Source organism: Ipomoea nil, unplaced genomic scaffold, assembly GCF_001879475.1.
Source record: "Ipomoea nil cultivar Tokyo-kokei standard unplaced genomic scaffold, Asagao_1.1 scaffold0482, whole genome shotgun sequence".
Taxonomy (NCBI): domain Eukaryota; kingdom Viridiplantae; phylum Streptophyta; class Magnoliopsida; order Solanales; family Convolvulaceae; genus Ipomoea; species Ipomoea nil.
In genome coordinates, this window is record NW_017616910.1 from 2,964,972 (window position 1) to 2,990,123 (window position 25,152).

Genomic DNA, 25,152 nt, shown 5'->3' on the forward strand with positions numbered 1-25,152 from the left:
GAAGATTAAGTCACTAGAGCGCGCTAGAACTTGGAGTATAGAAGTAGATAGTTTTTCTTTTTGGCCTGCGTGCTACGTTTACGTAATTACGCTTTGAGGATATTAGTTAGTTAGCCTGTGCACTTGGGTTCTCTAGCCCAGGTGTGGCATAGCACCCCGTACGCTTGTATTTATATCTTGGGATTTAATAAGATTCTACCTTTATTATAAGTTTTAAAAAGTCTTGAAAATCTGGGGTGTTACACAGCTGCACAGGCTAACTAACTAATATCCTCAATAATGTCGATACATAAGCATGACACGCAGGCCGAAAGGGAAACTATATACTCTACGCCCCAGATCTTTAGCGCGCTCCAGTGTCTACTCGTTTGTGCCTGAAAGCCAAATATATCTGTTCAGCGAGAGATGCTGGTAACCCACTTCAACCCGCGTTGAAATACATTATAGATATATATATATATATATATATATATATATATATATATATATATATATATATATATATATATATATATATATAGATATACGAAAATCATTTCGAAGCAGGAAGATATATACTTAAGAGATACTAGTTTTGAAACCAGGAATAGACTCGACAGATAGGGATAAACACGTTCAACAGTTATAACCAAGCATATAAAGATACTACCATAGATCCTGTGGTTACAGATTCACTTCATCCCATTCACATAATTATTCAATTCGTATCTCATCACACAAGCACACTTTGGTGGCGCCACAGGACCAATCGCATGCCCATACATGAGGGTCAGCGCATATAGCTCTGACACGGCCCCGCAGCACCCTGCCTCGTATCACAATACGAAGGGGTCGATCGCAACCGACCGATGAACCGCAGCTCATCATAATGTTTGATTGCAACCAAACAGTGAACCGCAGCCCAAGAGTGATCATCTAACCGCAGCCAGGAATATGAACCGCAGCTCATGTAAAACGTTTGATCGCAACCAAACGGTGGACCGCAGCCCAAGAGTGTAGTTCTGACCGCGGCCAGCTTCTGAACCGCAGCTCAGGAATAACCAATTTGATCGCAACCAAATTGGGGTATCATTCACACATAACACATAGCAAGCACATGCAACCCACATTAACACATTGGGAAAGGGGAGAAGACGTATAATGAAACCTATGCGTGGTCATCCACATATTAGGAATAATCCTAAGGGGTTCATACTTACTTTACCTAGGCCAACGGGATACTAATTCAACTAGCATGCGATATATAAGACTCTTTTATCCTACGAATGGTACCCGGAACATCAAACTAGACTTAGGCACAATAAACGGAGTCCGTTGGGACACCACGAGGGTCGGGGAAACATCAAACGGGAAGCCGAAGACCCAAGGTGGGCAAATTCCAGAGGGTAGCCGGTGGGTGGAGGACCACCCGTCGGCGACAAGCCTCCGGGCAACGGGTGCCCGGCGGGCAGTCGCCTGCCCGCTGCCGGCGGCGTCTTTTCCGGGCAGCGGGTAGGTGGCGGGTCCCCCTACCCCCACCTACCCCCCACTGACTCTTTATCAAAATAAACCTCCCGGGATCCATTGTAGAACCCGAAACCATGCTTAGACACTTTCAAACGTAATTGACAACACCACGTAGACAATTAAAGCAAGAATCATATAGCACACCCTATCATGATTTCTAAATGAAACCAACACCCGAACATGCGAAATCCCACCCAATTATATCAAGAATAACACAATACGAAATCCCCAATTTGACCTAGGGCTCTAATCACATTTAAATCATCAGAATCATAGTTCTTCTCTTTAATATCAAGAAACGTCAAGATTCATCAAGAACATCACATAATCATCAAGAACCTCTTATCATCATCAAGATCATCAAGATCACACATAAAATCATCTCACCAATTATTAAGATCATATCATCAATATCATAAACGATTCATCACGACACAACCATAGAGAGGAGGCCAAAGAAGATAATTATAGCAAGGAAAATAGGTTTTGTTGAGACATGGGTTACCTCTTAGCCTTAATTAATTTCCTTGGCTATGAAGGGTCTTTCTATAAGATTCCTTCTTTCTTGATTTCTCCTAGGGGGATTCTTGGAACTTCTTGTGTGGTGAGAGATTATTGTGGTGAGGGTTCTAAGTGCCTCCTATGTCCCCTATTTATATACCTAAGAGTCCTAATTAGGGCTAGTTCTATTCCCTATAGGAATAAGGGGTTGTTATAGGGATGTGGGCCTATGGACTATGGTGGGCCTTTCTTAATTAATTAGTTAATGAGGTTTATTTCTTTTTTCCCGGGTAAATAGTTAATTGGTTCATGGGCTGTAACATGGGGTGTTACAGTATACACATAGTCGCATTTGAGAAATGCGGCTTTCGTATATCATATCTATGGTATTTGAACATCGCCGGTCGTCCGGCGATTAGCCGGCGACAAAAACACGTTTGGGAAATGCGTTTTTCGAAATGCATTTCCCAAACGCGAATTTGTCCTCGGCGGGCCGGGCATTTACAATATTATTCAAATGTTTTGCTACTCAAATGCGCGTGTAAGTATCCGAAAGTCTACACCTACATATTCATACTGTTTTTGAACTTGAGTAGAGTAGACCAATGTGTAATTAAGTAAACATTGTGAAATTTTATCTGTGAAGACGATTCATAAGAAAATAGGAATTTGAATGTTGTTAGTTGTAGATTTTATTATTTAATCGTAATGATAACACAATATTTATTTACGAGTTATATTTCTCAATGTACATCGAATTTGGATATGCATCTTTGTGTATGATATTTTGATATTTCAACAGTATTGAGTGTGAGTAAATAATTCATGTAGTACAAAATATTAGAAGTAAATGCTTTATAATTATATATTTTTTTTATATGATATTGTACTTTACATTTCCGAAATTTACAAAATACACGATACATCATATTTTAAGGATAAGCTATCAATGGGAAAAAAATATTTGACATTAATAACTAAGGAATTTAAACGGTGCACCTCTAGACTTCGAGTTCGAGCTCAGGTATCAGGAAAACCCGATATGGAACAAAAACTCAAGATTAAAAGGTGTACACCGTTAATTGCCATATATTTGGGCTGCCAGTTTGTCCTTATGCATAGTCTTTCCATTTGCACTTCCTTAGGAAAAACAATGAACATGATGGGTGCAACCCAGCCCATAGGTGCAACCCGAGGACACACCACCAAGAGTAGTCTGATTTGGACTCCAACCGTGGTCGTTCCGAGTACACTGCTAGTGTACCTGTCTCCAAAACAACCGCTAAATGCCGTTCGTGGTATTTCAGTATTTCTATCTCTTGGATTGAGAATAGAATCGCAAGAATTAATTGAAAGTTAATATCATTGCAATGAGCACAACATTTGGTGAAAAAAACTTTGAAATTTTAGATAACCTAAAACAACAAATAAAAAACCAAAGTTACAACAACGGAATCATAATGAAAATGTAAAAATTGTAGAAGATGTGAAGAAAGAAAGTTGTAGGGAATTATGATGAAGGAAGGGATATAATAAGCTCAGTTAGACTCATGTAGGTAAATGGACATATTTATACTGAAGGTTGTATAATTCATTCAAAAAATTTAATTATTAATTGCACAAACCATGTGATATCTGACCTGACCCGAGTATTTAAAGTATGATAGTTCATATATTAGAAGTAATTTTAGTGTGTAGATAGAAATAACATAATATATCTACACGTGGTATTTCAACGGCCATTGTAGCCATTTGCGTGCTCTCAGCCCCTGTTTGGGGAGCACGCGTAGCTGACAGGCCACATGGGTCAGTCAGCTGAGACTTGCATCGGTTGACTGACCGTTGTGGATAGCACCGCCTGGTCACCCATCTTAGATGGGTGACCACGGCGGTGTCAGCCGAGACAAGAGGTCTCGGCTGACAGCCCACATGGGGCAGTCAGCCGAGACGTCATGTCTTGGTGCACTACCCCGTGTGGACCGGTCCGCGTGCTCACAAAATTGGGTGAGCACGCGGAGTTGTCAGCTGAGACAAGAGGTCTCGGCTAACAGCCCACATGGGGCAATCAACCGAGACATCTTGTCTCGGCTGACAGCTCCGTGTGGACCGCTCCGCGTGCTCACAACATTGGGTGAGTACGCGGAGACGCCGAGACAAGAGGTCTCGGCTGACAGCCCACATGGGGTAGTCAGCCGAGACTTCTTTTCTTGGTACACTGCCCGATGATGCAGCTCCGACAGCTAGCAGGCGGAGCTGTCAGGCGAGACAAGATGTCTCGACTGACAGCCCACATGGGGCAGTCAGCCGAGACTTCTTGCCTCGGTACACTGCCCGATGAGGCGCAGTTCCGCCAGCTAGCATGTGGGCTGTTAGGCGAGATATGATGTCTCGTCTGACAGCCCACATGGGGCCCTATATGCCATTTTGGAGTTCTCAACCGGAGTTGCTCAGCACAAGTAATGTTAATGAGGACTTCATGGCTATAAATAAAGTGTACTCTTGCATGTAAATGGCTTACTATGAACACAAAACACAAACGTGTATAATATTATCATTTTTAATGTTCACAGTCGTAATGCACAAATACGGTACTAAAAGGATGTGGCGAAGATTTTCAACTTTTCGGAGAAACAAAAAGAAAAAGTAAGCGTATTATATACTCTGTATATATGTATATGTTGTAAATTTATGTATGTATATATAGTATTCCGTTAATGTGTATATCTTTATTTGCAAAAATATTTTTTTATACAGAATTTATTTGTGTCGGGCTGTAATTAAAAAATTTTTTGTTTGATTTGCAGATACAAATTATGCGGAGTTAGTGTTTTTGATTAACTTACAATTAATTCTCGCGATTAGCAAACAATTTACAATTAATTCTCGCGACATATTTTTATTCTTAATAAAAATATGTTGTGGATTTTAATTGAAAATTTGATACTATCTGGGCCTATTGGTTGGGTTGGACACTCCTCTCCTCCACCATCATTCTCCTTGTGGTTCTTTGACTCCTTGAGGAAGTGTCTAGGATCACCATCAAAGGCTCAACAAGTATTAATATATATATATATATATATATATATATATATATATATATATATATATATATATATATATATATATATATATATATATAAATTTTATCTTCATGGTTACAAGAGGCAATGGGTCCTCTTGGCTCGGAGTAGCAGAAAGACTGATCCTACGGACTTTGTGTTTCTTCCCGTGAAGATTGTTGATGCCTAAAGGGATCGTAAAAGACAAAGATGTGCATCTTATGTGATTTCTGCCAACAGCAACAGAATCGATGTTCCAATTGTAGTTGTTGTTCATATGATTAGAATATATGTTATAAATTTGTAATAGAGTCAGTAGTATTCAAAAAAAAAAAAAAAAAAAAAAAAAAAAAAAAAAAAAAAAAAAAAACTATGGTGTAATATGTTGCTAATAAAATTTTAGTTTTGTTAAGGTGTTGTTCGCTTTTTAAATTATAATATCATATTTTCTATAATAAATTCCATTAAATGTATCGAATAATGTTCCTAAAATAAAAAGAAATCGAAATTTTATATTCGAAAATAATTTATTTTAACAGTAAAGAAAAAATTTTGTTTTAAATACAACTTCTGATTTTTTTTTATTTTGCAAATTTTTTTTTAACAAAATATGAACAATTTTTTTTAATTATAGGTGATAGTAAATAATATTGAGGGCTCATATTAGACGTGACTAAAAATACAACCTTTTACTACGGAAATCAAAATGAACGTAACAAATATTTAAAGCATTACAGAAATTGAACTTTCAAAATGCAAAATCATCTCAATGACGTCGATAACTGGTGGATTTCGCCGTATTCATTCTCCAAAATATGGTAGTTGACGGACCACGGATAAATTTTCTCGATGTTACAGGAGATAGCAATTGGTAGCATTAGTATAACGTGTTGCGCGACATTGAAGAATACCACACGGTCACATCCATCAAACTGAAACTGATCGTATATTTGCTCCCACTGTTCGTCATAGAATATTAATGTGTAGTCGAAATAGAGTTCTAGTTTCCTATCTCCAACCATGAAAATTAAAGGTTCATCCACTTCGATGGAGTCGCAGAGAAATTCACTCAATTGGTCACGCTATATTTATGTAAGAGGAGATTCGTAAGTAATGGCATGTATTTAATGGTTAGTTGAATGCTTAATTTTTCCTTACCGCGAAGAGCATACCGAAATTGTGATATAAAGATCTACATCTCTCTAGTTGAAGAAACTCATATGTTGGTTCAATCGCAGACCTTGCTGGCACAGTGATGTACGCTATAATATATAAATGAATTAGTATGTTAGAAGTCAAATATACAGTTAACCTTATGCAGTGTAAATGTAATGTTACCTGGATCAAACTGCCAAGTATTTCTCATGTCACCAAATTGATTAAATTCTCTCTTTGGACTATAAGAGTCTATGCTAAAAAAATAACATTCGAAAATGAAGAATCCAATATGTCGAAATAGGACAATGTCTTCCGGGTATAAATCATTTTCGATCTTGAATTCACTAATTCCCGTTGTAAATTGCATATCTTTGACACAAACTTCTATCCATGCGCTATGATGCCACAATATTGCTTTTGTCGTTAGATGTTGCATTTGTAGAATAAAGAAGTGGAATGGTAGAACAAAAGCTAAAGCACTCACATGAGTTGAAAGGAAGAAGATGAAATGTATTATATCTCAGACAATAAATACTATTGAAAGTTGGCCTATATATAGGCTACAGAAACTAACTGAAAGAAAATAAAAATGAACCACAACTCAAGGGACTACTGCACGATCTATATCCACTACTGCATGATCCGAAATTAGCTCCACGTAACGTCAGAATCGGTCTAAGCAAATTATTGGTGTTGTAATGTTTAACACTCCCCTTCAACACCAACTACCTTATTCCTTGTAATACCAAGTTTCTTGCCAAAGTAATCAAGCTTGCTACAGCTCAAAGTTTTTGTAAACATATCAGCAACTTGTTCATCAGTTCTAACATGGATCATTTGTATTTCTCCCTTGAGAACTTTCTCCCTGATAAAATGGTAGTGCACTTCAATATGCTTACTTCTAGCATGAAACACTGGATTTTCTGCCAAACATACTGCTGAAAAGTTGTCACAGTACAAGGGAATTGAATACTCAGTTGATTGATGCAAATCTCTTAGCAACTGGACCAACCAAGTGATCTCTTGCATCGCCATCGCTGCTGCTCGGTACTCTGCTGCTGTTGTCGACAAAGACACCGTTGGTTGTCTTTTGCTACACCACGAAACCGCTCTACACCCAAGCATAAACACATAGCCAGTTGTTGAACGCCGAGTTTCACAATCTCCTGCATAATCTGCATCACAGTAGCCAGCTAGGGTGTTACCTCCACTTTTCTTGTACATAACACCCTAACCAAGAGTGCCCTTAACATATCTTAAGATTTCCGAGCAGCTTCCAAATGAGGTTTCTTCGGACTTTTCATGTATCGACTCATTACGCCAACTGCAAAGGACAAGTCAGGACTTGGTAAGGTAAGATAAATCATACTACCCACTAACTGCATGTACACCGTGGCATCCTCCAAAATTTTCCCTTCATGTGCGCAGAGCTTCGCATTCAATTCCATTGGCACTGATATCGGTTTGCAATCATACATGCCAAACCTATTTAGCAGGTCTCTAGAATATTTATGTTGATGCAGAAATATTCCCTCTCCACTGCGAACAATTTCTTGTTTGGGTTTTTTCCCTCTCTGTGGACGTAAGGTTAGTGAAAGAAAGGACAAAGACGAAAGTTCTGTATCGTGTATAATACACTACCTTAAAAACATTCACGACCAGGGATTGAGTCGTATGCTTTCGACCGGCAAAACAGAACGGACACGGGCAATTCCTATTATGCAATAGCAGGAAAATCGAACAGAAGCAGTTTCGAAGTAGCAGAAGTATTTTCGAAACAGCAGTATTTTCGAATGCAGTGTTGCTCTCTATGTTGCGATTTTCTAACCTGCTAACCTCATATATTTATACTACAAAGCAGCATAAATGTAGCATCATACCACCTCCCATTACCCTAGTTTGTAGCGCTAGAAACATGTAGGAGACTAACTCTGCACACTCCTTCATGGAGTGGTGCAGACAAGGTCATTACAAGATCCACGAAAATAGGGTAAGAAAAAAGAGATTTAGAGCAAAATGTTGACCCCACCACACCGCGCGTCGTGACGAGCCGAGCCGGGCGGGCCGCGGCCGCGGCGCGCGCGTGGTCTACCCCTTTTCCCTTCTCATAACACTTCAAAGTAGATGAAAAGCCTTGGAGTATATAAGCAAGGAAATAAGAGGCTAAACTTCCAATGTGGGACAACATGGATAGGCAAAAGGAAGCCTTTCCCTTTAAATGCTCCCAACAATCCCCCACCATTAAAGGGATTTAGGCTGATGCTGTCATTGCCTGACAACGATCAAAACAAATTTTCATGCCAGTGTATAAAACTTGAACTGTCATATAGTGACATTAAGTACTTCTCTAAACGTGAGTGAATTTGATCTTGAACTCATCGAATAGACAAAGTTTGAATTTAATGCACTTAATTTGCTTTGGTTGCCTTGATATATGTGAGGTCACACTCTTGACCCGGAGATATCCCATGTTAGGTCTATTCTAGGATAGACCTTCAACTCTGTCAAGTCTACCTCAACGCAGACCACCATGACTGGCTATAGAGTATCTGTGGGTCCCAAACCCATTTCCCTTGATGTATCAAGGACGGTTTTTCTGTTTAGGCCCTTTGTGAAAGGATCAGCAATATTCCTTTCAGATCTCACAAAGACCATTGTGATTACCCCATTTAGTATTGACTGCCGAACAGACTCATGTCTGACTCTTATGTGTCTACGTTTCCCATTGTAGACACTGTTTTGCGCAACACAAATGGCAGTCTGGGAATCACAATGTATGGGAACAACAGGTGCTGGGCACCCCCACAATGGCACGTCTGCCAAAAGATTTCTCAGCCATTCGGCTTCCTGACTTGCTAGATCTAGTGCTATGAACTCTGATTCCATAGTTGATCTGGCTATGCAGGATTGTTTGGTCGATTTCCATGATATCGCGGCTCCACACATAGTGAATACGTATCCACTAGTTGAGCTTACATCATCAGCGTCGTTTACCCAATTTGCATCACAGAACCCCTCGAGCACAGCTGGGTGTCCCTTATAGTTAAGGCCCCAGTCTATTGTGCCTCTTAGATACCGAAGTACCCTTCTCAGTGCATCCCAATGTGAGATACCAGGGTTGTGAGTATACCGACTGAGTTTATTCACAGCAAATGCAAGATCTAGTCTAGTATAGTTCATCAAGAACATTAGACTCCCAATTATCTTTGCATATTCTTCTTGAGACACACTGGCCTCTATGTTCTTTGATAATTTGACGCTGGGATCATAGGGGGTTTTAGCTGGAGTTACTTCATAACTCTCAAACCTCTTCATGAGTTTCTCCGTGTAATGACTTTGGGATAAAAGGTAACCTCTCTTAGTTTTTGTAACCTTTATCCCGAGTATTACATCAGCCTCCCCTAGATCCTTCATATCAAACTTGTCACATAGAGTTCTTTTAGTCTCTTTTATAGCTCCTATACTTGAGCTAAAGATAAGCATGTCATCTACATAGAGACAGATTATTACGATGCTAGACTCTACCTCTTTTGTGTATAAGCAGGCATCTGAGCGGTTAGTGGTATAACCTAGCTCTAGCAAAGTTTTGTGAAACTTTTCATACCACTGCTTAGGGGCTTGTTTCAAGCCATAAAGAGATCTTTTAAGTCTGCATACCTTCCCTTCTTGGCCTGGATCAACACATCCGGGGGGTTGTTCCATGTATATCGCATCTTCTAGTTCACCATTTAGAAAGGTTGTTTTTACATCCATCTGATGTACTATCAACCTGTGTAAAGATGCTAAAGCAAATAGAATACATATAGTAGTTATCTTTGTTACTGGTGAATAGGTATAGAAGTAATCCTCACCGAATTTCTGTGTGAAACCTTTGGCTACCAGCCTGGCTTTAAATCTTTCAATTGAACCATCTGGTCTCAATTTCCTCTTGAAAATCCATTTACAGCCTATGGGTTTACAACCCTTGGGCAAATCCATGATTTCCCACATATGATTAGACTGTATAGAGTCTAACTCACATTTGACTGCTTCTCTCCATAGAGTGGCGTCTACAGATTGCATGGCTTCTTGAATGGATTTTGGTTTTTCTTCTAACACAAGTTGACATATAAAACGATCACACAGTTCATTTGGATCTTTCAATTCAGTCATATACGTTATGAAGTCAGAGCCAAAGTTTTTCTCAGTTCTGGGCCTTTTACTTCTTCTAGGCTCTTCTGAATTACATGAGAAATCAGGAAAAGATATATTATGTTGAACTTTATTCGTATCTAGTTCAAGAGCACCCTTCAAGGGAAACACATGTTCAAAGAAAACTGCATCTCTAGATTCACATATTGTACGGTTTTCTAAACACATAAACCTGTAAGCTGCGCTATTTTCAGCATATCCAATAAAAACGGCATCTAAGGTTTTAGGTCCCAAGTTGGGCCTTTTAAAGGACGGAAGTCCCACCTTTGCCAAGCAACCCCATACTTTAAAGTATTTAAGATTTGGCGCATGCCCTTTCCACAGTTCATAAGGGGTTTTTTCAAACCCTTTGTGTAAGACTCGATTTAGAATGTGGTTAGCTGTTAGAACAGCTTCTCCCCACAATGAATCAGAGGCACCTGAACTGATTAGCATGGCGTTGATCATCTCTTTGAGAGTTCTATTCTTTCTTTCTGCTATGCCGTTTTGTTGGGGTGTGTAGGGTGCAGTTACTTCGTGTACAATGCCAGAAGATTCACACATATCTTTCAAAAAGGTTGATTCATATTCTCCTCCTCTATCGGATCTAAGCCTTTTGATCCTTTTTTCCAACTGATTTTCTACTTCATTTTTAAAAGCAACAAATTTTTGTTCGGCTTCACTTTTTGTTCTCAACAAATATAATTTTGTATAACGAGAAAAGTCATCGATAAAAGTTATATAGTATCGCTTACCACCTCGACTTTCAGTGGTTTTAAAATATGCTAAATCAGTGTGAACCAATTCTAACAGTGATGAAGAACGATGCTTTACAGTTAAAAAGGATGCTCTAGCAAATTTTGCCTCAGCGCATGTTTCACATTGTTCACATGTATCATTAGACATGTTTGGTAGCATATTCACGTTTTTCAATCTATTTAAACATTTTGCACCAACATGTCCTAATCTAGCATGCCAAACATTAACTGATACAGCAGTATAAGCAAAGGAAACATTCTTATTATCACGAGCATTCAGAGAAGAGCCAGATACATCAAAGTTATTGTTAACTATAGAGACATCTAGTACAAAAAGACCTCCACTGAAATATCCAGACGGTCAGACTCAAAAACCAGACGGTCAGACTCAAAAACCATCTTAATTCCAGCCTTATTAAGAAGGCCTCCGGAAATCAGATTTCTTCGAAGGGAAGGGACATAAAGCACATTTTGCAACAGTAAATGTTTTCCAGAACAAAGCAGTAATTCTACTTTTCCTCTACCACTTACCTCGGAAACGCTGGAGTTTCCCATGAAGACTTGTTCTCCACCAGTGATAGGCTCAAAGGTTTTGAATGAAGCTTTGTTGTTGCAGAAATGTCGTGAGGCTCCAGTGTCCACAACCCATTCGTCTGGATTTTCCACAATGTTGGCTTCAGTTACTACTGCAGCTACCAAATCAGCGTCTATTGTGTTCTCCGCCAGATTAACTTGGTTCTTCGGCTTCTCATTGTTTGGTTTCTGACTCGTAGACCCATAGCGTTTATAGCATTGGGCAGCATGGTGGCCTCGTTTTCCACACACATAGCATTCACCACTATTGTTCCCTTTTTTCTGAATTTTTCCACCCTTGCCGCGAGTGGAGTTATTGTTCTTATTATTTTTCTTTTGGTTTCTAGAATTGTCACCAGGTTTTGGTTTCTCAAAGCCAAAGTTAGTTTCAACAATATTAGCTTTAGCAACGTTAGTAAGAGAAACAGACCTTTGAACCAGGCGGTTTTCCTCCTTGATATTTATGCTATTGATTAGCTGTTGCAGTGTGTAGCTCCTTCGATCATGTTTCATTTTATTCTTAAAGTCCACCCAGGAGTCGGGCAGTTTGTCAATCAAGGAGTCACACAGGACTACTTCATTAACTATCCCACCTTCTGTTTTCATGTCACCGACTAAATTTTCAAACTCGTGGACCTGTTCGATTACAGGTTTGGTTTCCACCATTTTAAAGTGTAACCAATGACCCACAGCATATTTGTGTCCCCCCACATCATCAGCCCCATATTTCTCAATCATTAAATCCCAAATTGCCTTTGCAGATTTGTATTCAGAAAACATATCAAACAACGGATCACTTACACGTTGAAGAAAGGTTGTCCGGGCAGTCTTGTTATCTTTTTCGTATTTGATGCGAGCTGCCTCGGCTGCAGATGTATCTTGAACTGATGATGACTTCGGGTCCGTGGAAGTATCTGCAGTAGCTGTACCATCTGTAGACTTCGGGTCTGTCGCAGCAGTTGAAGCCGTGGTCTGCAGTGCAAGTTGTGTAGCAGGCACATTGAACTTCGCAGGGTCTGCAAAAAGGACATAGTCCACATCCTTCGATTCCAGAAGCATGATTAATTTTGCAGCCCATCTCTTATAGTTCAAACCACCAGTGAGTGGTTGAATAGGGGCAATATCAGACACAGTGTTTGATGCAGACATTTTTTACTCAAACTTGATAGATGAATGTTTTTAACTGTTGGGTTTTTTCCCTCTCTGTGGACGTAAGGTTAGTGAAAGAAAGGACAAAGACGAAAGTTCTGTATCGTGTATAATACACTGCCTTAAAAACATTCACGACCAGGGATTGATTTGTATGCTTTCGACCGGCAAAACAGAATGGACACGGGCAATTTCTATTATGCAGTAGCAGGAAAATCGAACAGAAGCAGTTTCGAAGTAGCAGAAGTATTTTCGAATGCAGTGTTGCTCTCTATGTTGCGATTTTCAAACCTGCTAACCTCATATATTTATACTACAAAGCAGCATAAATGTAGCATCATACCACCTCCACCACACCGCATGCCGACCGGGCGGGCGGCGACGGCAGCGCGCGCATGGTCTACCTCTTTTCCCTTCTCATAACACTTCAAAGTAGATGAAAAGCCTTGGAGTATATAAGCAAGGAAATAAGAGGCTAAACTTCCAATGTGGGACAACATGGATAGGCAAAAGGAAGCCTTTCCCTTTAAATGCTCCCAACATTTCTAAACCAAGAAAATGATTAAGATACCCCAGTTCTTTCATTTTAAAGCGTACTGACAAATTTTCCTTCGTTCTGAGAACCTCTTCAACATCATCACCAGTTAAAACTAAATCATCCACGTATACTAGCACAATGGCTAGCTTACGTCCTTTAGCTTTGACAAGCAAACTGGAATCCGACGGTGCCACTAAATAATCATTGCAAACAAGAAACTTTGCAATCTTGCCATACCAAGCCCTAGGAGCTTGCTTTAAACCATAAAGAGCCTTCCGAAGCTTACACACATACTCAGGATGAACTTGACTCTGAAAACCCGGCTGACACACATATATATCACGATCTAGTTCTCCATGCAAAAATGCATTTTTCACATCCATCTGCCAAAGGGCCCAATCTTTATTTGCTGCAAGTGCAAGTAACACTCGAACAGTAACAAGCTTTGCTACCGGACTAAAAACTTCATCGTAGTCCAGCTCATATTGTTGAGAAAATCCTCGGGCTACTAGACGAGCCTTAAATCTCTCAATTGTACCGTCTGCATTGTGCTTCACCTTGTAAACCCATTTACACGAAATAGGTTTAACATCTTTCGGCATCGGAACGAGCTCCCATGTCTGGTTCTGCTCTAACGCAATAACCTCCTCTTCCATGGCACTAATCCACTCCGGCTTCTGAAATGCCTCCTCAAAAGTCTCTGGCTCTTTAGCTTCTTCTACTTAACAGCAGCATTAGCATACCTGGGATTTGTCTTTCTAACTCTTGTGGATCTTCTTAGCGGAAGTGGTGTACTCACTCTATTGGAATCCCCAACTTCACTTTGTTGCTGGTATTCGCCAGCTTGATCTTGAGTTGGCATGACCTCACCATCTTCACTTTCGTCTGCACTCTCATTCCCTCCTAGACCCAATTGCACTGGGGAAGACTCCAGTACCTCTTTAGAGGAGTTAGAATCTGGCAAGACTCGTTCACCAGAGGACCACCACGAAGAAGCTTCATCAAATACTACATTACGAGACGTATAGCACTTCCCTGTTGTAGGATCACAGCAACGCCACCCTTTCCTTTGATTGTCATACCCAACAAAAATACATTTGACAGCCTTCTTTTCCATCTTGCTTCGCAAATGATCAGGCACAAACACATAGCACACACAACCAAAAACTCGAAGGTAACTAACTGAAGGTTTCATGTTATGAAGTCTTTCAAATGGTGAAAGGAAACTTAACCTCTGTTGGGGAAGTCTATTAATCACAAAGGCTGCAGTCCTCATCGCCTCAACCCAAAAATGCCCAGGAACACTCTTAACATGCAACATACGACAGACCTCTACTAAGTGTCTATTTTTCCTCTCTGCCACGCCATTCTGCTGCGGCGTACCTGAACATGTAAACTGATGGCTTATTCTGAAGTCTTGAAGAAAAATTTAGAATTCAGCTGAGGTGTACTCTCCCCCATTGTCTGTGCGCAAGCAGCAAATGGTCCTGCCAACTTCTAGTTCTACTTCATTTTTAAAAATTTTAAATTTTGACAATACCTCTGACTTTCCCTTCATAAAATAAACCCACACATGTCTGGAAAAACCGTCAATGAAAGTGACCATGTACTTCAGTCCGCCAACGGAAGACTGTTTGACTGGTCCAAACACATCAGAATGAACCAACTCTAACGGCTCCTTTGCTTGGCATCTGGACTCTTCATAAGGCAGTTGGTGTGCTTTGCCATACTGACATCCTGCACAGACAGCGCCACTCCTCACTTCAAGTTGAGGGAGTCCCCAACATGACCAAGCCTCAAGTGCCACAAGTCTACAGTCTCGTTCTTCCTCGCTTTGTCTACAAACGCAGTTTCAGCAGACATTACATAGATTGACTCCAATCTTCACCCCGACACCACTGGTTCTTTTTTAATCTCAAGATCTCGATATATTTTCACATCTTGTGGTCCAAATAAGACAAAATGGCCAGAAGACGTCAATTGTGACACCGAGAAAAGATTCTTCTTCATGCCAGGAACATGATACACATTTTGGAGTGGCACTTTTATATCACCATTTTGAGGAGATACTGTCACATTACCGACATGCGCTATCGGTAGCTTGGAGTTGCTTGCTGTTACTACTACATGTCCTCCTTTATATTCTGCCACATTCTGTAATTTTTCTGCATCACCCGTCATATGATTGGAGCAGCCCGAATCAACAATCCAATCATTCTCATAGTTAACCTGCTGGAGTGTTGTTGTTGTTAAAGCTTGTTCGCTTTTACTTGAAACAAATGACGCCTCTCCATCCCACTCCTCTTCAACCTTCTTGGAAGTGGCAGCATTACTCTCCACAACCTTCTTCCTAGACCAACAATCTTTTGCCATATGCCCCTTCTTGTTGCAAACAAAACATTGTCCGTTGAATTTCTTGCCACGACTTTGATTTTTTGAAACTCCACTCCCGCGATTGCTCCTTCCATTCTGATGACCTCTAGTCTCGTCATCATTCCTGTTGGATCCACCAGACGAATGTTGCTTTGAGTTTCATCTATCTTTGCTAACGTAGAGTGCCTCCTCTTCTTTTTTCAGAGAGACTCCTCCCATTTGCTTGGCTAATGATTCTTGATTAGCAAGCAAATTCTCAAACTCTACAAGCAACGGCTGCTCTTGCCACCCTTGTACTGCAGCAACAAAGACTCTAAACTCAGGCCGCAGACCGTGGACGATGATTCGTTTCATCCTCGTATCTTTTATCGGCGCTTCTGGATCCAGCTCTGAGATATCCCGGTATAGCATCTTCACCTTGTGAAAATACTGTGCAATTGACATGTCACGTTGTGCTATGGAGAGCAGCTCACTTTCTAACAGTTGGAGTTTTGAAACATTTTTCTTCGAGAACAGTTTGGTGAGTGTATCCCAAGCCATTTTCGGTGTTTGCGCGTCTCAAATGTGCTCTAAGATCTCCTCTTCAATTGTTGTCTTAAGAGCAAACATGGCTTTACCCACTTTGATCTTCCACTTCCGTACGACGCCATTTGCGTCCTCTACTGGTTGAGCCACTTCTGTACCGTTCACTACCTCCCACAGGTCTTGCCCTTGCATGTACGACATCATGCAGGTAGACCACATATTGTAATTATCATTGTTGAGTTTCTTCATACCACTAGCAACTTGTAAGTCCACCATCAAGTTGACAGTAAAACGTCTCACAATAAAAAATAATAATATGTGGAATTTTCTAACGTGGCTCTGATACCAAATGTAGAATAAAGAAGTGGAATGGTAGAACAAAAGCTAAAGCACTCACATGAGTTGAAAGGAAGAAGATGAAATGTATTATATCTCAGACAATAAATACCATTGAAAGTTGGCCTATATATAGGCTACAGAAACTAACTGAAAGAAAATAAAAATGAACCACAACTCAAGGGACTACTACACGATCTATATCCACTACTGCACGATCTGAAATTAGCTCCGCGTAACGTCAGAATCGGTCTAAGCAGATTATTGGTGTTGTAATGTTTAACAGCATCAGATGGCGGTGCATACAATTTGGAATTCTCTATTTAGCAAGTGTATATAGAATGTCAATTGCAAAGTTATTTTGAATTTATGGTTAAAATGAAAGTAGATTGATAAATAATTACCATGTTAAGGTCTTCAGTAACCAGAATAGTGAACCATGTCGTAGCGTATTCACTCACATCTGGCATATGCAGGAGATCATTGCAGGGTAGTAACGGAATGAAAAAACACAAATGAATGTTATACACACTAAGAAAAAATACAAATTGTGGTTAAACTTACATGGCGGGAAACAAATTTGTCGAAGACATTGAAATATGACAAGAGTATATCGTTTGGCATATTCTATATTTGCGAAATTCCTTGATTCGGGCACAGGTATACCTAACATCAGTATATATCGGACCCAACCGCGAGTGGGATAAGATACAAATGTATCGCATGGTCTTCGATCTACTCGTGCAAACATAATTTTTCTTCCGTGGATGGTCTTTGCCTAATACAACAGTCGATGACAAAGTAGCGGAGTGAGTCTTGGAAGTATTTCAAAATCATCGAATAGATCCATTATTTAACATAAAGTAGCCAGAATGGGAGGTATATATAATATGCAGGGCCGTGGGATTCCTTGATGTCCGGACAAATGTATCTGTGTCAAAAACATGTGAACAGGAGTACAAGTGGAAAGTTTAAAATGTAAATATCGACTTTTGCAAAATATTATAAGGGCATCCTCAATAGTTGGTGATTTTACCCCTAATTTTTGTGGGCCCCAACATCCACCTCATCATCCACTATCTCATTCAATCACAATAAATGATACGTAAAAATAATATGTAAATTAGCATACGTAAAAATTGCAAATAAAAAATATTAAAAATTGTGAAAGATGTGTTATTTATAGCAAATAAAATCATAATTATTAATTGCAAAAATCATATGTAAAAATCATATTATTAATATTTAAAAATCATAAAAAAAAATAATAAATACATTAATTGGCAACGGGCAGAAAGTCGTTGCCAATTCAAAAATCAACTAATTGCAACTGGCGGCTACTGTGAAACGCCTTGGCGGGCGCGTGTGTTACACGCGCCCACCAGGCTAAAGGGTGAGATGCACTTGCGCGTCTCACCCTTCTTTTTTCTTTTTCCTTTTTTTTTTAAAAAAAATTCTGACAAAATATTATATGATAAGGTTACAAGTAGTCCAGCTCTATAAATTGAGTTGTGTAGCAAAGCAAATCTCTATGATAACCTCCGGAATTTGCCTATATATTCTAGCTATGGGAAACAAGAAAAAGAAATGGTAAGTAGAATAAATAAATTTTTATGTATGTATGTTGCAGTAGAAAATATATGTAGTCCATAATAGTAAACGTTTAATGTTATTTAATTGTCAATTAGTTTTTAATTGTTTTTTAATATAATGAATTTGTCATTTTCAATTGTTTCAGATTCAAATCATGCAGATCTCAGCCAGTTGTTAGTAAAAGTTATCCGATTAAGTCTCGCGATTAACCAACGTCATGCGATTAAATCTCGCGACATATTTTTTTCTAAAAAAATATGTTGTGAAATGTAATTGAAAATGATATATTTTTTTTTATATATGTCGGGGTTGAGTTAGCTAAGTATTCAAGTATAATACCGCTGGCTACGACCCTAACCTGTACTAGATGTGTCACAATGATTCGGCCTATGTGCGGTGCATTTAATGCATGTAATCGATCATGGGATCTGCAATTGTTGTTCGTATGACCATCCATATATTTAAAATTTTGTAATATAGTTAGTAGTATCCAAATATAGATACATATACATATACATATATATATATATATATATATATATATATATATATATATATATATATATGGATACATTAAAATGATGTATTAAAATGTTGTGGAATTTAATTGAATGCAAAAAAAGATGTATCCTATCTGTTACTTACTTCTAGTTTCTTCAGCTTAGCCTTTATTTGTTAATGTATTACTATTCTGTTTTTGTTAGTTGCATTATTATGTTAGAAAGAGACCCCCCCCCCCCCCCCCCCCCCCAAAAAAAAAAGTAACATAATAGTGCGTAATTTGGTTTGGGACTTGACTGTCAAGTTTGACTACAAACTGATAGTCAAGTCCCTGTATCTGACTGGCGTGACATGTCACGTCAGTCTTGACTGACGGGCCATGTCACGTCAGTGACCTACAGGGCCTTTTTCTGGCTGACACGTCAGGCATCCTACTGACGCGTCAGTCAGAAATGTTGTGTGCTGAAAAATTATTGTGCAAGTTATTTTCACCAAAGTACCATACACGAAAATTGGCTCTCTGGTCACTTTAGTTTTAATTTTTTTTTTTGATAAAAAATGAGTCAAAATTACTTACATCCCAGTCCAATCGATCCAAGTTTGTTAACATTTCAAAACCTCCACCGATCATAGTCTGTGTGGGCCTACGAAGATTTTGGCGCGCTATTATCGTGTATGCATTATGCTCGTAATGCTTTTAGAAGCCTCCGTATGACCGATTGTGTCGAGGAATTGTTACGCCGGGCAGGATTTTTAGCACTTACACGATTAGGTTGTGATATGAAACTTGATCATCATTTGATCACGGCATTAGTTGAACGGTGGAGGCCCGAAGTACATGCATTTCACTTGTCGTTCGGTGAGGTAATCATTACTCTCCAAGATGTAGAAGTTTTGCTCGGGTTAAAAATTGATGGCAGGTCATTGATTGTCGAAATTGAAAAAAAAAAAAAAAAATAGGAACGTTTAGTGCAAATTCAGAACTTTTTAAGATTTACTCCCAGAAATGGTGCGTATAGCAAATCGTCTTTAAATATTTCTGTGTTAAATGAACACGTGAATACTATTAATATCGACTATGTCAATGATGAAGAACTGGAACAGTACGTGCGTGGCATAATTTTATTATTTATGGGTGGATTACTATTTCCATAAACGAGTCGTAATAGTATTAAATTATGTCTGTTGGATTGTATTGAGGATCTTACAATGTGAGGGCAATATAGTTGGGGTTCGGGTGTGTTCGCATATTATACAGATCCCTATGTCGCGCTGCAAATTTTGACCAATCTGTTATTGGGGGCTGTCTTATTTGGTTCAATTTTGGGCATGGGAGCGCTTGCCTTGCACTCGACCGGCGAGAGTACTCCCATTAAATGATTTTACCAGACCTTATGGTGCACAGTAATTTTTATCTACATTATGACATTGTTTAACCCTTAATGCACACTGTTCTGTAACGCATGGGCATTTCGGATGTAGATGGCATTGTCCTCACACATGGGCATATACCTCTAATCACACGTATGCAGCATATCGTGATGAACTCGATAGATGTCAAGTGGATAACGTGAGTATATTATATTTATTTTGTATATATATATATATATATATATATATATATATATATATATATATATATATATATATATACCAAAATTAATTTAGACATAGCTTCAAATTTTAAAATGCAGTTTGTGTGGACGACGTTGATGCCTTGCCAATTTGCTGCCGGGAAGGGCGAGATGTTTGGACTGCACGTGTTTCATTACTGTTTTTTTTTTTTTTTTTTTGCCATTGAGTGGCACTATCCGGACCGAGTTTGTAGGCAATTTGGTGGTTACCAAGACATTCCAACACACGTGGAGTATGACCCCGATCTACACAAATTAGATGGTCGTACTAGGAATGAACAATGGGATGTTCGCCATCACTTATATGTTGCTATGTGGGAAGACCGAGCACAGTACGTAATTCATATACCACCACATGCACCACTTGGCCCATATGTAAGTTAGGCTTATGACCATTGCTTCTACCGAGTTAGTCGACGAGTTATGTGAGAAGACCGAGCACAGTACGTAATTCATATACCACCACATGCACCACTTGGCCCATATGTAAGTCAGGCTTATGACCATTGGTTCTACCGAGTTGGTCGACGAGTTATCGGTAATCCCGAACATCGTCACTCCGAGGGGTACATGCAGACGGCGCCATCATACATTGAAACGGTAATAATGTTTTATATCAATTATAACTTTAAAAGTATTCATTTTCAAACTTTTTTTAAAAATTGAAGGAGAATAATTATGTTTTGAAAATATTTCAAATTTTTCAAAAAATAATTATTTTAAAAATTAAAGAAATTTCAAAATTATTGAAAAAATTGTAATAATTATACTAATTTTTTTTTTTGTTCACAATTTATAAATTGTATAGGTTGAAGCATTACGACATATTAACATCCACGGAGAACTTGCAGTCGAACACGGACAAAGCAACAGTTATACCAATGCAATGCAACAAATTGCAAGAGACGAATTTGTTCGGCTAAATTATGATTATGTTATGGATTTCCCTAGGGAAAATGACGATTTTCTTTATGCGCCAACCGAGCCAGTGTGCCCTCCGAATCGACGGCGGGATGATAACCACCGTGGTTGTCGTGCACAAGGCGGTCGACGACGTGGCCGTATTCCCCAGTTGGATCTTAATGAAGACGTGCAAATTGAAGGAGACGAGGATGAACGTGATGGATGAGGTCCTAATATAGAGGAGCAGGGATTTCATACTGAATATGATATGGGAGATATCACTCAAGTAGATCTCACCCAATCTACAATGGCCGGTGCATCATTCATGACCCCACATGCATATGCGGACCAAACAAATTTGTATGGGGTTGGATCGTCATCGCAAGTACCTCCGGGGCATGACGGACGACCAATACGAAGCGCTTCACACCTCCTGCCTAATGAGCTGTTTCAACATGCAATTCAGAATTATTTTAACGAAGACGCTACAATAAATACATCTCAGGTGGTGAACAATACCCAATAACAACAACAGTCCAGAGTTCACGTACAGTACCAACGTCATCGTCCATCTCAAATATTAGACAACCACCTTGTGGCACATAATCGCTGTGTAATTACTTTTTCGGCTTGTTGTAATGCACGTATGAAATTCTATTTAAATATTGCACTTATCAATATCTATATTGGATCAAATTAACATTAGTTTTTTTTTTTGGCACCTTATTAAAAAATGGGGGCCACCTTAATTAACCACGGACTGTCACAAATAGTGACAGTTCGGCCCCATAGCTTGCTATCAGTGTACAACTGACAGCCAGCGACATGACTAATCATGTTGCTGTCAGTTGTAGCAAGCAAGCTGACTAGTCGGAATGACTAGTCACATTTTTATTTTTATTTTCCTGCTAAGTAGATGTAAAGTTTTTTTTTGGGGCCAATTACTTGTATTTACACATAACAACGAAAGACTCCCATGTGAGCTGATAGTGTACATTAATATTACACATTAATCCCTTTGCAACCGTGGACATCGTCTAATATCGTGGTTTTCTGAACGACAAACACTACAACGCTTTCCCTTCAAATCCATTTCGTTCGGACTTCTTGTACTTTCGCGACGACCTGGTCGACCAGCAGCAGGTCGAACTGTTGGGGGCAACGTCGTAAAGGATGGGACTGGCCAATAATTTTCAGACAATAAAGGCATGATGGTTCCTTCATAAGTTTGGAGATACTTTGCAAGGGAGTATTTATCCGGAACCATACCATCGGGGACTCTATCAACGTAATGACAGGCCGCATGTGCATAAATGCATGGCAGTCCATCAATAGACCACTGGCCACAGGTACATACCTATTCGTTGATGTTGATCGCCACGAAGTTCGGTATCCCGAACCTATTTAGATCACCTTCAATCGCAATCGAATAAATACTGTCAAGATCGTCATGACGTTTTACAATGGTGCGGTACTTGTGGCCTTCCCTTTTCAACATCTCATCGAGAATATTACGTGGCCATTGCAACCCCCCTTGTTGCATTACCAATCCAGTTGTACGCCTCTCAGCGAACATTAAAGCAGCTTTTTCGTACGTTAGCTTCACTATAGCCGACACGGGTAGAAGACGACAACGCTTTAGACTATTGTTGAAAGATTCCGAGTTGTTGGTCGTCATCAATCCATGTTTAAATCCCCCATCGTGACTTAGGGCCCAAAACCGGGCAGGGATTGCCATCAAGTAATTATATGCCGCCTCGTCACTTGCCCGAATTATACTCATTACAGCCTCAAACCCCCTAACATCCATGGCACAACCGGCCTGGCAAAAAAAAAAAATAATTCCTTGTTCTTAAACTTGGTCATCAAATTTGACCACAAATGTCGGAGGCAGTATCGACGCTGGACCCGCGGCTCGGCTATTTCTTGTACTTCCCGAAATGCATGGTCGATGCCACCATGCCTATCCGAGATAATACATATGTGTTGCAAATCGCCAAACACATTTTGTGCCACCAATCTCAGGAACCAACTCCAACTATCTCCTGTTTCAGCGTCAACAATTGAGTATGCAACTGGATGTATTTCTTTATTGGCATTTATAGCTACTGCTAATAGAATGTGGCATTTGTACTTTTCGTACAAATGCGTACCATTGACCGTAAGTACGAGTAAACAGTATTTAAACCCTTCTATTGCGGGTTAAAATGCCCAAAAAACATACTTAAATCGGAACTCATTCAGGATTGCCGTTGCCGTGTAGACAGTATCAACAACGAAATCTGGATTTGTTTGCTGTATGGCCATTAACGTTTGTGGCAATATGTTGTAGGACTCATCCCACTTTCCATACAGCATCTCCAATGCGATGACCTTTGCGTACCAAGCCTTCTTGTAATCAACACGAACACCCCATTTTGACTTGACATCTTCGATGACGTATTTAATTTTGTATCGCGGATCATCTGCAATTTTTTGCAAAATTAGTTCCGAAATCACTTTACTAGTAAGGTTGTAGTCATCTCCGCCCTCCGTATAATCCACACGGCATCCATGGATATTATGAAACTTTTTAACTATCCATCCTTCGGAATCTTGAATATGCGCAGCACTTATCATCCACGCACACTGTTGGGGATATAAACAGGTAGCCTTCCAATATTTGCTCTTCTTGGTCGCCGTTTTGAACTGCGTATGTTAGTCAAGATTATGTTGTGTCACCATATTCTTTAACTGTCGGTAGCTGTCGAACACCATTCCAACTCCAATGGACGAACTAGCAGTTTGAAAAGCATTCCCGTATGCTGTATAATCATTGTACCAAGCTGGATCATGTGCTTGCCGACGAGATGCCGTATCATGTATGGACGTGTTGGCGGACAATTCAACCTCTTCAACCGGCTCATAATCAAGGTCGTCATCATCATCGGAAGGAAACAAAAATTCATCCCCACTTGTGTTTGTTTCTTCGTCTAAAATGGCATTATTTGCGTCACAAATAAGATGATCCATTGGCACTATCTGTATGTGCTCTGCTTGCGTGCTTTGTCGTGACCGACCAACACTACGCCTTCGTGTTTCACACGTTCTAATTGGCGTGCGGTCAACGCTAGTACCCCCTTGAACAATGTTTAGATTCAATGTTGAATGGAAAGGCATTTGAAGTTTCACAAAAACCACTAACGCCCCAAACGTGGACATAGCCCCCAAAAAATAAGACCACGTCTTATTATCTGTTATTGGAAATGGATAAACTACATCACCCAGAGATTGATTTGGCTAAAATTTTCCCCATAACAATATTTCACCAACAGTGTCTCCAATTTGAAGATAATTCTTTATCTCGGACACTAACTATTCGAACGAACATATTGCAGAGACGAACACGACATTTTGGGGAGCAATGTTGAAATCAACATCATCTCTAGGACCTTCATGTTCGGGATGATGACATATCAACACAACTGGTTACCTATACAAAATAAAATCTCGTACATGATAAAATTATAATTACAATAAAAATAATTTCATATAAAATTTAATCAAAATAATTTATACTTCAATCATTATAAAGATCTGAAATTCATACCTGCCATTTTCCTTAAGGTAATTCCTACAAAAAAATATATATATATACATATCAAGTATAACTATTATAAAAAACGCAATACAAAATATCAAATAAAACTTTACAAAATAAATAATGCTAAAATACACTAACCTTTAATTAACTCCGGATTGAAAATGCAAAATTTTACAGTCCACGTTGTAGCAGCCACACTTCTAAAAACTCAACACACTACACGGTTAAAAACCATGCATGATAACCCACATGGGTTGTCATAATGAGATGACATCTCATTATGACACCCACA

The 25,152-nt window shown here is 39.3% G+C and overlaps 1 long non-coding RNA gene across 1 annotated transcript; it reads right to left on the reverse strand.

Annotated features, from left to right (window-relative positions):
* Positions 1-696: 696 nt before the first annotated feature.
* Positions 697-11,733, reverse strand: LOC109173605. The gene is made up of 3 exons (XR_002052931.1): positions 11,684-11,733; positions 11,549-11,551; positions 697-708 (listed from the first exon to the last, which is right to left on the reverse strand). It is a non-coding gene; the product is annotated as an uncharacterized LOC109173605 (long non-coding RNA).
* Between the last annotated feature and the right edge of the window lie 13,419 nt (positions 11,734-25,152).